General features: G+C 42.3%; 1 long non-coding RNA gene across 17 annotated transcripts in view; it reads left to right on the top strand.

The window, feature by feature from the left end:
- Positions 1-13305, top strand: part of LOC106989878 (uncharacterized) — a 59829-nt gene extending 46524 nt beyond the window's left edge. For 14 of the 17 annotated variants that reach the window (XR_008292377.1, XR_008292378.1, XR_008292376.1 and 11 more), the window contains 3 exons: positions 1869-2093; positions 6253-6426; positions 10323-13305. This is a non-coding gene — a long non-coding RNA (uncharacterized LOC106989878). Of the gene's footprint in view, positions 1-1868; positions 2844-6252; positions 6441-10322 lie in introns of all 17 variants that reach the window. The other 3 variants (XR_008292363.1, XR_008292366.1, XR_008292374.1) reach the window with 3 other exon arrangements.
- The last annotated feature ends 411 nt before the right edge of the window (positions 13306-13716 follow it).

Below are 13716 nucleotides of genomic sequence, written 5' to 3'. Positions count from 1 at the left end.
TTTTAAAGCATTTAAGGCACGTTCTCAAATCATTTTCCTGAGATGTTGTTCAAATACATGGGCTACCATGAGTTCATTCTACTCCATGTCTCCCTGACATAGTTTTAATAAAGGCAGTGGCACATTATTATTATTATTATTATTATTATTATTATTATTATTAAAGGCAACTGCCCCTTTACTTTCTGTAATCCTCTACAGTGCTGATTTGGTTATGTGGCTCTAGACCAGAAGAACAGCTCACCCAAGACAATGTAATATCTGGCCTAAATTTTGCAAAACTATCTTATTTCTTCACCCTGGAGTGAAGCAGACACTCATGTCTGACAGCATTATAAGTAACTCAGATCAAAGTATTGATCAGGAGTGGATATGTTGTTTTCCAGTGGGAGGATAAGGATGGAGAAGCCAATCTATTATTGCCTCTCTCAGCTATCTCACTGAAAAGCGATTGAGCTAATGATACCAACTTATAATTGTCAATTTGTTTTAGCTAGAAAGTAGGCAATAACTCATTGTATTGTCAAGGCATCTGTTAAGAGGATACTGATGAGGATGTCAGTTTCCAAATTTGATGCTCTTCTCCTTTGTGTACATTTTTTAAAAAGAGAAACAAAACCCAATCTTTTCTTAAATGAAAAATGTAGATGGCTCTTCAACCTCTCTTTCTGATCTCCAAGAACATATGTTTTGCCATTTAATTAGAATTCGGTTCTGACTACCTGATCTTTGCTAGTGTAAGAGCTCTATCTCCTCACCTAGAGTCTATAGAAATAATCAGAAGCTAATCAGTATCCTTGCTTCCATGAAATGAAATCATAAAACTTTAGGGAACCTGAAGAAATCCTTGGAATCCTGTAGTTCAGAGTTGTAAACCTGTAGCCTTTAGGCTGAATCTGACTTATAGCTATATTTAGTTTAGTTTATAGTATTTTTTAAAGTTATTTTTATTTAGTTTTATTAATTAATTAATTTATTTATTTATTAATTTATTTATTTGATATACCAAATTGTTACACCTTTATTTTAATTGCTTTAGAAAATAGCCGTTGTATCAAGCATGGTAACTTGGCTGCCACATAGTTATTCCCAACAGTCATAGTAATACAAAAATCTGCCAAAAAAACAAGAGTCCAGGGCCAGATGGCTTTCCAGGGGAATTCTACCAAACATTTAAGGAAGAATTAACACCTATTCTCTTGAAACTGTTCCAAAAAATAGAAATGGAAGGAAAACCTCCAAACTCTTTCTATGAAGCCAGCATTACCTTGATTCCAAAACCAAAGACCCCACTAAAAAGGAGAACTATAAACCAATTTCCCTGGTGAACATGGATGCAAAAATCCTCAACAAGGTATTAGCCAACCTGATCCAATAATACATTAAAAAAATTATTCACTGCGACCAAGTGGGATTTATACCTGGGATGAAGGGCTGGTTCAATATCCGCAAAAAAATTAACATGATTCATCATATCAATAAAAGAAAGGACAAGAACCATATGATCTTCTCAATAGTTTTTATTTATTTTGAGAGAGAGAGAAGGAAAGAGAGAGAGGAAGAGAGAGAGAAAGAGCGGGAGAGGGGCAGAGAAAGAGGGAGAGAGAGAAAATCCCAAACAAGCTCTCTGTTGTTAGCATGGAGCCCACTGAGGGGCTCAGTCTCATGAACCATGAGGTCATGACCTGAGCTGAAATCAAGACTCAGCCGCTTAACCGACTGAGCCACCCAGGTGCCCCATTTATAGTATTTTTATATCTTAGGAATAATTATGACTAATATGTATTAAGCTCTTATCCCTTCACATATGTTGTGTTATTTAATCTGACAATTATTTTATGAGTATTATTATTGTCTTTATTTTACAGGTGATAAAACCAAGAACTAGTGATTTTAAGGAACTTGCCAAATATTGGAATCAGTAAGAGGTAAACCTGGGGTCTGAACTCAGAAAGCATAGTTCCAGAACCTACTTTCCTAACTGCTACAAGGAAGGAATTGCCAACATTAAAAAAAAAAAAAAAAAAAAAAAAGTCAAGCGATTTCACGGAATCATGGGATTCATGCCCTCTCTTGAACAGTTGTAACATATGGTGAGTGTCCACTGGAGGTGAAGAGTATTCTCCCCTTTTGATTGGATACATGTTCTCAAATTTGCCTTTCTTTAATCTAGCCTAGTTCTCTCATTTGTATAATAGCTCGACCTTTGTCTGCATTTATTACCCCTGATCTAATTCAGTTGTTCTCAGCTGGGGTGATTTTGCCTCCCCACCGCAGGGGACATTTGGCAATGTCTGAAGATATATTTGATGGTCCTAACTGGGGTGGACTGGGGATGGGGGTGCTACTGGTGTCTAGTGGGTAAATGTCAGGCACGCTGCCAAACACCTAAAGAATTATGTGTTCCAAAATGCTGAGGTTGGGTGACACCCATTGGATTTAACATCCCCATTTCATAGGTGGGAAAAAAGACTAGAAAGGACATGAATTGCTCCAGATCCCAAAGCAAGTCAAAGTCAAGGGTGGGAGGGTCCACATATCTCACTTCTCCCTGACCATTTCCAGGTTATAAGCTTTGCAGGCCTTGAACAGAGATTTTTTTTTAATTTTTTTTAACGTCTTATTTATTTTTGAGACAGAGACAGAGAAAGACAGAGCATGAGCGGGGGAGGGGCAGAGAGAGGGAGACACAGAATCGGAAACAGGCTCCAGGCTCCGAGCCATCAGCCCAGAGCCCGACGCGGGGCTCGAACTCACGGACCGCGAGATCGTGACCTGAGCCGAAGTCGGACGCCCAACCGACTGAGCCACCCAGGCGCCCCGAACAGAGATTTTTATAAATGGTATCTTTCTAGTTTGCTTTGTTAAAATGAGAAAAAGAGAACTAAATAGTACAATTGTTGTGAAAAAATCTTAATTGTCTATCTATTGAATGGAAGATTTGCTAATTAAGAATCCTCTAATTAGCTTTACATGAAAAATGGTATGCTTTCAAAGTAGCTGGCAGGATCCAACTATAAATCACACCCTTTTCAAAGAATCTCTAATATGTATTTATTACATAACAGGCACATGTTGGCTGGGAATATTGCTTTTTCTTCATAAAGTGTGCAGTTTACAAGGAAGAGGAGAGACACTACTTTCAGTTTTGATTCAGTTAATGACCAGGAAATTCACAGTAAATCTCTAAACTATATCCCTTTATTGTGGGTTTTTATGATTTTGTAGTCAGGTGAGATAAGGTGGTAGTCTTAGCTCAAACCTCTATACTCCTTTGCTTTGCATAGATTCTGTTCAGACTGTTGCTATAGTTCAACATACATGTTTTAGGTTGAATATTTCTGAGACTTCCTGAAGACCTGAAATGGATTACATAGACCAGTTACCTTCATTATTTGCCTCTTTACTCAAAGGGCAAGAGAGAAGACAGAGCTGGGAATTTAAACACATATGAAGGATATAATCATAGCTAAAATTTCCTACCTGGCAGGCACTGTCAGAAGTGCTTAGTGTGGACTATCTTATTTAATCTCATTTTACCAGTGTTTCCTGCACGATACTCTATTGATATATGTGATGAAAAATATATATCTTACATAATCAAAACTCCAAGGTAGGAGAGCTCTGGGGTTGGTTGATTTGGTGACTTAACAGTGCCTTCAAGGACTCAAGTTCTTTCCATCATTCTAGACTCTCCTTTTCAGGGTGGTTGGAATAGTTCTCAGGGGAGGTAGCCAGAGGTAGCAACATGGCTGTTGTAGTTCTGGCCATCACATTATTACTTTGTGTGTGTGTGTGTCTCTCTCTTTTTTAATTCAGTGCAGAAACCTTTCCAGAGCCCTCCTGCATACATCCCTTTGCACCTGATTGGCTGCAATTATGTCATTTGTCCATTCCTTAGTTGCTCACTGTCAAGGGGAATGGAGTTACCATATGGGTATAGTGAAACACTGGACTGTGAGGAGGAGGGTTAGCTGAACAAGATCCGGGTTCTATTAACAGAAAGAAAGGAGATGACTGACAGGTAGGAAACCACAGGGTCTCTTACAACCATTTTGAGCTGGGTTGAGTTTCTGTTGCTGCTGCCTTAACACTGGGCATGATAGCAGCCCTTTTCTAAGCAAGTGGGTTGAAATCCACGCGGTAGAATTACCCAGTTCAAACTTTTAGGAGCCCAGGACAAGCTAGTGCAAGCAGAGACAGGGCTGAAAGGGTGCGCTGCCCTGCCCTACTGGCAAGCCTAGGAACCAGACCCCTACACGCTGGTTTGTCACCAGGCAGGCAGTCCCAGGTGCTCCTCTCTCTGCCCAGTGGCGAAGAGCAAGCTCTGGCTCTACAAGCTGACACCAAGAAAACCAAACTCATACTCACCATCAGCCGATAAGCTTTCCCTCTCAAAACCAAGGAAAGGCCTGGGTCTTTCTCACTCACTCTGGTGCCACGTTTTCTCCTTTGAGACTTGCCTTGAGGTTCATTTTCAACTGATTTCATCCAGATTAACACTGGTGAGGAATCCATTAATGAATGCTCCTATGCTTCATGGTTGTTTCCTTTTACTATGATAGTCCAGACTACTGGACAGCAAATCAGTATTTATGTTGGCTCTATATCGACACTAGAGTCTGAGTCTGAATCCTAACTCCAGCAACTGCTAGTGGGGGATCTGGTGAGTTACTTGATTTCTCTAAACCCTAGATAATGATGGTAATGACATCTCTCTCTCAAGGTGCAGATTAAATGAAAATATGCACACAAAATGTTTAGAACAATGCCTGACACATAGTAGGACTCAATGAATAGTAACTATTAATATTATTAGTTAGGAAATAGGCACAAGTTCTGGAGTGTTCCATAGCTGACCAATTAGTAACACTGCAGTGTCAAAATCTAGAATCAGACAAATAGGTTTCTTCTACTTTTGGGTGATCCTCTAGGCCTAAATTTTATCCCTTAAAAAAATGTCCTGTAAATGTAAAACAAGACTGTTGTGAGAATTTAATAAAATAGTACACCCCGTGTTTAATTAAATACAACTATTAATACATATTCCAATTCTCAGAGACAATGTGTCTTTGCTCTGTCAAGACTCGGTGTATCCATATTCCATGAGCTCTTCTGATTTGGGTTTTTTTTCCCTCTGCCTCCCTGCTAGTGTCATCGGAGCCCTCTCCCAGCCTCCAGAGATTGTGGAAGTTTATTTAAACTTCGGATTTACAAACTGGCTTTCCTCCCCCATTCTTCAAAGCCCTGGGCCTAATTGGAATGCAAATGTGTCCCCTGGTAGCTGAGCATTGCTTCTGTCACTCCGGGAAGGCCCTTGGCCATCCAGGGCTGGATGGGAGGCAAAACGTACCCCACCCCCGGGGTTTTCCATCTTTGTGGGGAGAAAATGATGATGATGTATGAGACAGTGATGCTTTGGAGTCCAAGGAAGACATGACAGACGGGATAATATGGGAGGAAAATACTGTCTTCGTAATGGAGACTGATGGCCTTTGCTTGTCTTCCTGGCATTGTTAGGACTGGGACTGAGCCGGGCCTTCCTCATGCAGTGGCAGGTTGGGTATGTCGTCTATGATGCCCTCAGTGGTAGTCTTCAACCAAGGGGTGGGGGATGGGAGAAGCAAACAGAGGGGGTTTGTGGGGGTGTTGAGCGCAGGCCTCAACCCCCCTTTGCTTTGACATGCATGTTTGTCAGGAATGACAGGCCTCTCTGGATCTGTTCATAACTGCTGGCTTTGGGGTCTTTTACCTTCCACCCACTCTGCCTCCCCAAACCCCCAATAAAAAACAACTATGTTAAGCTAAAAACTCTTAAAAAGAAAAGGCCCCAGATCCCTACCAAACCACTCCTACTCCCCCTTCAGGCCCCTACTTGGCTGCAGGAAAGAAAGCCTAAAACTAGAGTAGGAATGTCATCTTTAGAAATCATCTTTTGGAGCAGTTTTATTAATTTCACTTCTCTGTGGTTACCACATGTTTGGGGAAGACAATTGGTTTCACAGATCTGTGTGGGAGGCTGAAGATTTGGCTCTGAGGCGGCAGAGAAAACCTACCACGAGAACAGGCTCACTAACTGACATACAGCAAAGATGTTCTTTAAGGAAACTTTTCTCCTACTGCCTGTTTTTTTTTTAATCTAATTTTTAATTTTTAAGTTAATTGTATTTTTTAAAAGAGAGGCTCTATTTTTATTTTTCCTCTACTCATCCATTTCCCACCCCGATTCCCTCCCCACAATTTCCATTCCAGAAATGAAAAGGAAGACTGGACCAAGTATTAAGTCACAATTTTCACTTCAAAGTCGCTGCCAGTGGCTACCAATCCAAGGCCAGGGCTTCAAAAGAAATGAGTTCTTGCCTCCTGGGCTCCCATCTCTGACACCTCCAGCTAAGACGTTTCTGACCGGAGCATGGTCCTGGCAAGGTACGGAGAAGCAGGTGATTCCGGGCCATGCATGAGCCCTCTTGTACTTGGGAGATGTCTGTTCACAGTTACTGAGGGCACTGTTGCAGGACCTCCCTGGTATATTTTTTGAGATGTCAGCTTGAATGACTGCATCATCCAGATAGAAATCAGTTCTGATTCTAAATAAATAATAGGCCAAGCTGAAAAAAAAAACTCAATTGTTTGATCTGGGGGTGGTGGTGGGTGAGTAGCTGCTGTTTTAGAACTTTGAATGTGGGTCCCTTGGCATTAGCTTTATTTAAAACAGAGTAGTAGCTCTTCACGCTCTCTGAAAAGTTAATAGCCCACCTTAAAGGAGATGGTAGCCCCGCAGCGCTTTTACGTTGCTAATTATACTGCCCTAGTGGGAGGAGGAGTACATGGCACTTTGGAGAACTCCCAGAAGACAGGGTTCCTCCCCAGCAGCTTCCATGATGACTTGAGATGGGTAAGAGGTTTACCAGCAGATGTTTGAGAACTTGACGCGAAATAGACAGGAGTGACAACAGGGACTTACATCTTTGCCCAAACATTCAAGAGATCCCTCAACTGGTTCCCCAGGTGTGGTTGGAAGCAACCATGGTCACTTTTCCTTTCCCTCTGTTCTTTCATTTGCTCCATCCTCTACTTCTTTGTGCCATGTAATCAGGTCCAGAGTGAGCTGGGAGGGGTTTGTCCCCACTGTCTCCATTCTGCCCCAAAGTTTCCCCGACTATCATGAAAGTGAGCAGTGTGGCTGAGCCAGTCACTTGTGTGAATCCCGAAGAACTGGCTTGGTGAAGTTATGGCAAGGCAGGGAGGTGCTCTAGAGGTCCTGGTGTGGGTGGGAGGCTGGTCCAAGTGCAGACCATGACAAGAAAGCTGCCATGGAGCCCTTCTAGAGCTCCTGGGGTGAGGAATTGAATCTTAGCTCTGTTGTTTTTGTGACCTTGGCTGAGATCAAAACCCTCCCCAGAAAAATGGGAGTTATAGCATATCAGCCTGCCAAAGAGGGGTATTATTTCAAACGCGAAAGCATTACGTTAAAAAAAAAAAAAGTGAGACCCAGGGGAAGGAAGGAAAAAGGGGGCCGTGAGTGGAGAGGAAGTGACACGTTTCGTGAAATCGGAGCTTTTTAAGGTTGTTTTGGGCACAGTTTCAAGAGGAAGTGCCGGTTTATTAAGACAAACAATTGCTAATCTAATCTCTATCAAGAGACATATTTAAGTTCAAGCACTTTTTTTTTTTTTTTGCCTCTTCTGGATTCTGGATTTTCAATTGAATGCTGGAATATGAGTGTAAATCCAATGGAAGCAAAACAATTTACGGAAGAACCATTTCTGATTTCTGTTACATGTATGAAGTTGGAGAAAATTGATCAGCAATCCAGAATGATTTGATTTTTTGGACTTCTGCCTCAAGCCCCCTTTCCTAATTAAGTAATTAATCTTCCTTTAATGAAGACTTCCTCCTTTGAAGGTTCCCCAGACCCCTGTTCTTGTCAGCCTGCCCTCTTCCAGACTCTGAGGCCCCTCAGGCACACGTACGTCATGACCACATCGCCAGGCTCCAAAGGCCTGATTACTTGCCTGCTTTCTCTACTAAACTGGCTTCTTGAAGACTAAAAACACCTAGCCCATGTTAAATGCTCAATAAACATTAGGTCAATGTTGAATATGGTTGGGATATAGAGAAATAAGGATCATCTCTTTATTAGTTTTGTATTGCCATGTAACAAATTACCACAAATCGAGTGGCTTAAAACAACACACATTTATTAACACAGTTTAATTCACTAACGCAGTTTCCCTGCATCAGGAGTCAGGGCACAGCTTAGGTGAGTCCTCTGCTCAAGGTCTCAGAAGGGCTGCAATCAGGCGTTGACCTGGGCTGCAGTCTCACCTGGGGGCTCTGAGGGATGATCTGTTTCCAAGCTCATTGAGGTTTTGTTAAGAATTCATTTCCTTGTGGTTGACTGATGTGGTCCCTGCTTCTTTCTTACTGGCTGTTGGCTGGAAGCCACCCTTAGGTCCTAGAAGCCACCAGCAATTTACAACATGGATGTTTGCATCTTGAAGGCTGGCAGGAGAATCTTTCTCACTGTAACTGGCTAGGATGGAATCCACATAGCATAACGTAATTAAAGGAGTGACATCTCCTCACCCTTGCCTACTCTATTAGCTAAAAGTGATTCCCAGGTCTTGCTTACACTCAGGAGATGGGATTATTCAGGGTATAAACCAGGGGAGGGGGCAAGCTCAGGGTCTATCTACCTCAATCTCTATGTATAACTAATTCCACTAGGACAAGAACTTTCATTCCAAAAAAAACTACAAAAAACAAAACAAAACAAAAACTTGTTTCTTTTCTTTGAGGCTTGCGGGAGAATAGCTTACTATTTCTAGTATGTGCTCTATTATTTGAATCAGTTTCTATATTTTGTAGTTGCTTGTCCAGAAAAATACAGTGATCTGATATTTATCAAATAACATGCTATATAAAAGTCTTTGTGTTAATTATTCAACTATTGGTTCTCAGCTCCAAGTCCCTGTGACAATGGGACTCTGCAAACTGTATTTCCCCTTTGTTAGCTGGCTTCCTGTTAGGTTCTTCTGATAAGGGGAAGAGGGGAGGAGCAGGAGAGGAGACTTGTTCCTTCCTATTTGGCTGCTCATGCTGGCATCTCCCCTTCACCCAGCAGTGACAGTTGGTTCTGGTTCAGCTTCTTCCAGCACTTCTAGAGCCAGCCTCAGTATACTCCTCAGAGAGCAGTACTAGCTGGGTGGTATTCCCTTCATGGAGGTCTGAGCCCAGCCCCATGGGATCTTTCTCTAAGCTTGTAGGTTCTGATCACTCCATTCTTCTCTCTTCATTCTCCTTAGTGCTGGTGGCAATTGCCTGCAGTTATTACCTTGGTGTTAGTTCAGTGTTTTCATTTTGCTTTTTCAGTTCTCCAACACATATTTAACCAAACCCCTATATTATATTCTCTCTGTTAAAATACCTAGCATGGTTTGTTTTTCTGACTGGCCCTGATAGATACAGTATCATAATTTTCATCCAAGTTGCCAAGACATTATAGGGTTTCAATAACTGCTATTGGAATTTTATATGCCAAAGGAACTGACATTTAACAAAGAATTGAAACTCACCTTCTGGTTCCCAAGTTGATGCTTTTAGAATGTTGGGGCCATAGTTGACTTTGCCAGTCTGTATAAGGCTTCCTGGCTAACTAGTAAGAGATATAAATAGGCTCATGGGGGGTGATTCATTTATTTCCCAAACTATAGTGAATCATGACTAGAGAGACTCCAGCCTCTGAGAAGCCCAGACTTAGAAATTAGTAAAGCTATTTGTGTGAAGTTATGGAATATACTCAGATATCCCTATTTCGCAGATGAGGAAACAGAGTAATTTCCATGCAAGGCCTTCTTGCCAGTAGAAGGCTTCAAGTCAGGCACTATAGTTACAAATGTCTTCTCACCTGGATCCTAGTGAACTGATTTCTCTTCCTGTGTCCCCTAACTTTTTAAATGACATCTGTACCCATGTTCAAAATCTATGAATTACTAAAAGATGACTCTGTCTGACTTTCTCTCTTAAATTAGGTCTGCTGATCTTACTCCATAATGTCTCCTTCATTTGTGTTCTATAGTCTCTGAGTTTTGTTAGGCCCTCTTTATCTCTTGCCCACGCTATTAAAATAGCCTTGTGATTAGTCTTTCTGCTGTTATCTATTTGGTCCACTCCTACCAGAAAAACATATCTCAAATAGAACTCATAATATTGCTTCTTTCCTCAGAATGCCCTACAGGGTAACAGTCAAATATCTCAGGTGGAAAGGTAAACTTCCTTCAAAATTTGTTCTCAACCTCTGTCCTTCTTCTCTCTTTTAGGTGTTCTTCATGCCAGCCAGACCTGTCTACAGCCACTAGAGCCTGGCCTACACTCCTGCTGAACCTGGCTTTCCCCCTGCTGCGGCTCACATACCCCCTTATCATGGACTCCTCCTCCCCAACCCTATCTCCTCTCCCTAGAGACACTCTCACGTTCCACTTCCTCCACTCAGCCTTCCTTTAATTCTCCTAACTGAAGAACCTCTTCTTTTTACTTTCTGAAATGACCATGTAAGTCACATGTAGATGGTGATGATAACTATAGGAGCAATACAGCTAAGCTAACACCTGACGATGGTCTATTCTGCTCCCCAGCACTGTATACACTCTTGACCCACATTATCTCATTTAACTCTCATGGAGCTCCTATGAAATATGAACTTTTATTTGTATTGCTGAGTAAGCCGCCTTAGCAAGGTTGCATAAATTGTTCAAAATCTCATAGCTCATTTTATGTCTTATGTAAATTATTTGTATTCTCTTTTATTTATCCTCCAAATGGTAATTGAGATCAGGGAGCATTCTTTGTTCAGCTGTGACCCCTATTCTAAGCCTATGGAGTATCTTGTGCATGGTGGGCAGTAAATCACCAATTTGCTGAAGAGTCTCAGAATTCACAACTTTTGCCACCAAATTGGTCATGTTTTTTGGTGCTGAATTTTATTTTATTTAAAATTTTTTTCTTGTTATCTATCAAGCATACACCTGTGTTCTATGTAATGTAAGTCGAGATGGGGAGCAAAAAAAGTGTTTCTAAGAAGTTTGGAATAAATTGATTCCTGTTTTCCTTCTGTTATAGTTTGAGAGAGGGTCTGTCTTTATTTGAGAGGGATCCTGAAGTCTCTGCTTCAGGAAGTTACAAACAAATTTAGGAGCACTTTCAATTTGTAAAGAAACTCTGCTCAAAATGCAAAGAATCCTTCTGAGTGTCTCCTGGTGATCCCTTTGTTTTCAAAGTTTGCATTTTTGCTTATTGGCATATATTTTTTAAAGCAGGGCATTGCCTGACACAATGTGGGGGGCACATCCCTTTGGAAAAACTGAATGTCGCTGGGCTTGGGGTAGGAATCATTCAAAAGCTACTCAAATGATTTATTAAATAGAAAGTCAGGAGCATAGATTCAAGGTCACGAGTTAGAACTGTGGGGTTGAGAAGGAGCTCAATTTTCTTGGAAATAATAAGGCTGACCTTTTAGGAGGGTAGCTTTGGGGAGACAGTTGTATAGAGAAGTCCTCAAGATTCACATGCAGAGGGACACAATTTTGGTAAATGCATTCAGCTGCCTTTTGCTCTGATTTCTGAGCTGCTGGTGCTCCTGGATTTGAGATGGCTTTCAGAGAACCAGAGGCTCCTTATGCAGCCCCACATCTAGGTGGCCATTTCATATTCTTGTGAGGGGCCCAGGGGACAGAGATGGAAGTGTCTGAGGTGTGGGGGAAAAGTGAGGAAGGTCAGGAAAGAGGCTAGGGTAACCAGATTGCTTATCAAACAAGTGGAATAGACATGGAGGGGAAATGGTCATTCAGCGTTTCTCTTTCTCTTTTCTGGGCACCTTGTCCAGGAGCCACTCCTCTAACCCTTGATGAGGGATGGTCACTAAAGCATCCCCACTTTGCACATAGAGGCACCATAAATGGCCTGCCCTTGGTGGGACCGGATTTGCAGCATTTCCTGCACTGAGCATGAAGTCCTATTACTTTCTCTGCACTGCTCTGGCTTTGGTTAGGGTTGTTCTGGGTCATAGGTAAGCCAGAGATACCAGGCCACCATGGGGTTGTGCCCTCCTTGAAAGCATTACGATGCTGGATGCCTTGACTGGCTCTAGCCCCCTGGGCTGTGTGTACACAGGCATTGGACTGTGCATTGACACACTCTTCGGCCTGGACCCACAGCTGTGCAGACCTGGGCCTGCGGAAGCCATGGATGTTGCTCTGCTGGCCAACACTGGCAAGGAAACCTGAGCCCTTCTATTGTCGGCCCCACAGACAGGCTGAGCAGGCAGTCTAGGGAGACGCATTGTGATTCAGAGGATACTGAAAGGCGGCACAACCATATATGTCGTAAACATGGATCACTTATAAGCATGGAAAGGGGCACTAATTAATAATTATGTTGGGGCCACAAGCAAAAAAATGGAGTTGAATCTGGAAAACCTGGAATCACTGTACCTAAAGGTACCTTGGTCTCAATTCAACTTAACATTTCTTAAGCATCTCTGCACCAGTCATCATCCCCTTTCACAACTGGGCATGGACCTGTCAACAAGTAATGCCAGGATAGAAGATTAGATGCAATTGTGGAAATGGGGAGAAACCAAAAGGAGGGAAAGTTTACTCTCTGGGCAGGGGTGGGAAGGGGGCACAGGGAAGATGTTAATGCAAGGAGTTTTCAAAGACATGTTTTGGAGGCATATGGATGGCAGAAGGGGGTTCTAGAAAGGGAGAACAGCAAGTGCAAAGTCACAGATACTTGAAAGCACAGAGCACATTTGAAGGATTGTAAGAAAATGGAGAGTAAAGTGGGAAGTGGGAGTGACAGGAGATAAAGCTAAATGGAAGCCAGGTCACAAGCCGCCCGTAGGCCAGGCCGGACAGCTTGGACATGCTTGGAACAGGATTGGCAATTGTGGCCCATGGGCTAAATCTAGTCTGCCCTTTGTTTTTGTAAACCAAGTTTTATTAGACTTCAACCAAGCTCATTCATTATGTGTCATATAAGGCTGCTTTCACACTACAACAGCAGAGTTGAGTTGCAACAGACTACATGGCCCGCCAAACCTAAAATACCTGCTCTCTCTGGGGCACCTGGGTGGCTCAGTCAGTTGAGCATCTGACTTCAGCTCAGGTCATGATCTCGCAGTTCATGAGTTCGAGCCCCACATTGGGCTCACTGCCATCAACCTGTCAGCGCAGAGCCCGTTATGGATCCTCTGTCCCCCTCTCTCTCTGCCCCTACCCCACTTATGCTCTTTCTCTGTCTCTCTCTCAAAAAAAAAAAAAAAAAAAAACAAATAAAACATTAAAAAAATATGTATCTGCTCTTTCTTTACAGAGAAAGTTTGGCGACCCCTAGCTGAGCCATGATGGACCACTGAAGGACTTTAAGTAATAACATAATATCTCTGATTTAGAAAGATTTCATGGGGTATGAGGGAGGATAGATGGGTGGGAGAGGAAGGGTAGGAGGCTATTGTGATAGACTTGTGAGTAGCATTCAGTCTTATGAAGGAACCACCATATGCCAGACACAGTGCTAGGCTGGGAATTCACAGAGAGGACACAATCCACTCCTCATGCCCATCACAAACCAGACAAGAAAAGAAAGGTAAGGACTTGGACCAAGGCAGTATAAATGATGATGGATATGAGAGGGTGAACCAGAGGTTTAGAGAGT

This window comes from Acinonyx jubatus, chromosome D2 (assembly GCF_027475565.1).
Source record: "Acinonyx jubatus isolate Ajub_Pintada_27869175 chromosome D2, VMU_Ajub_asm_v1.0, whole genome shotgun sequence".
NCBI lineage: Eukaryota > Metazoa > Chordata > Mammalia > Carnivora > Felidae > Acinonyx > Acinonyx jubatus.
This window is presented reverse-complemented; position numbering and strand designations above follow the sequence as displayed.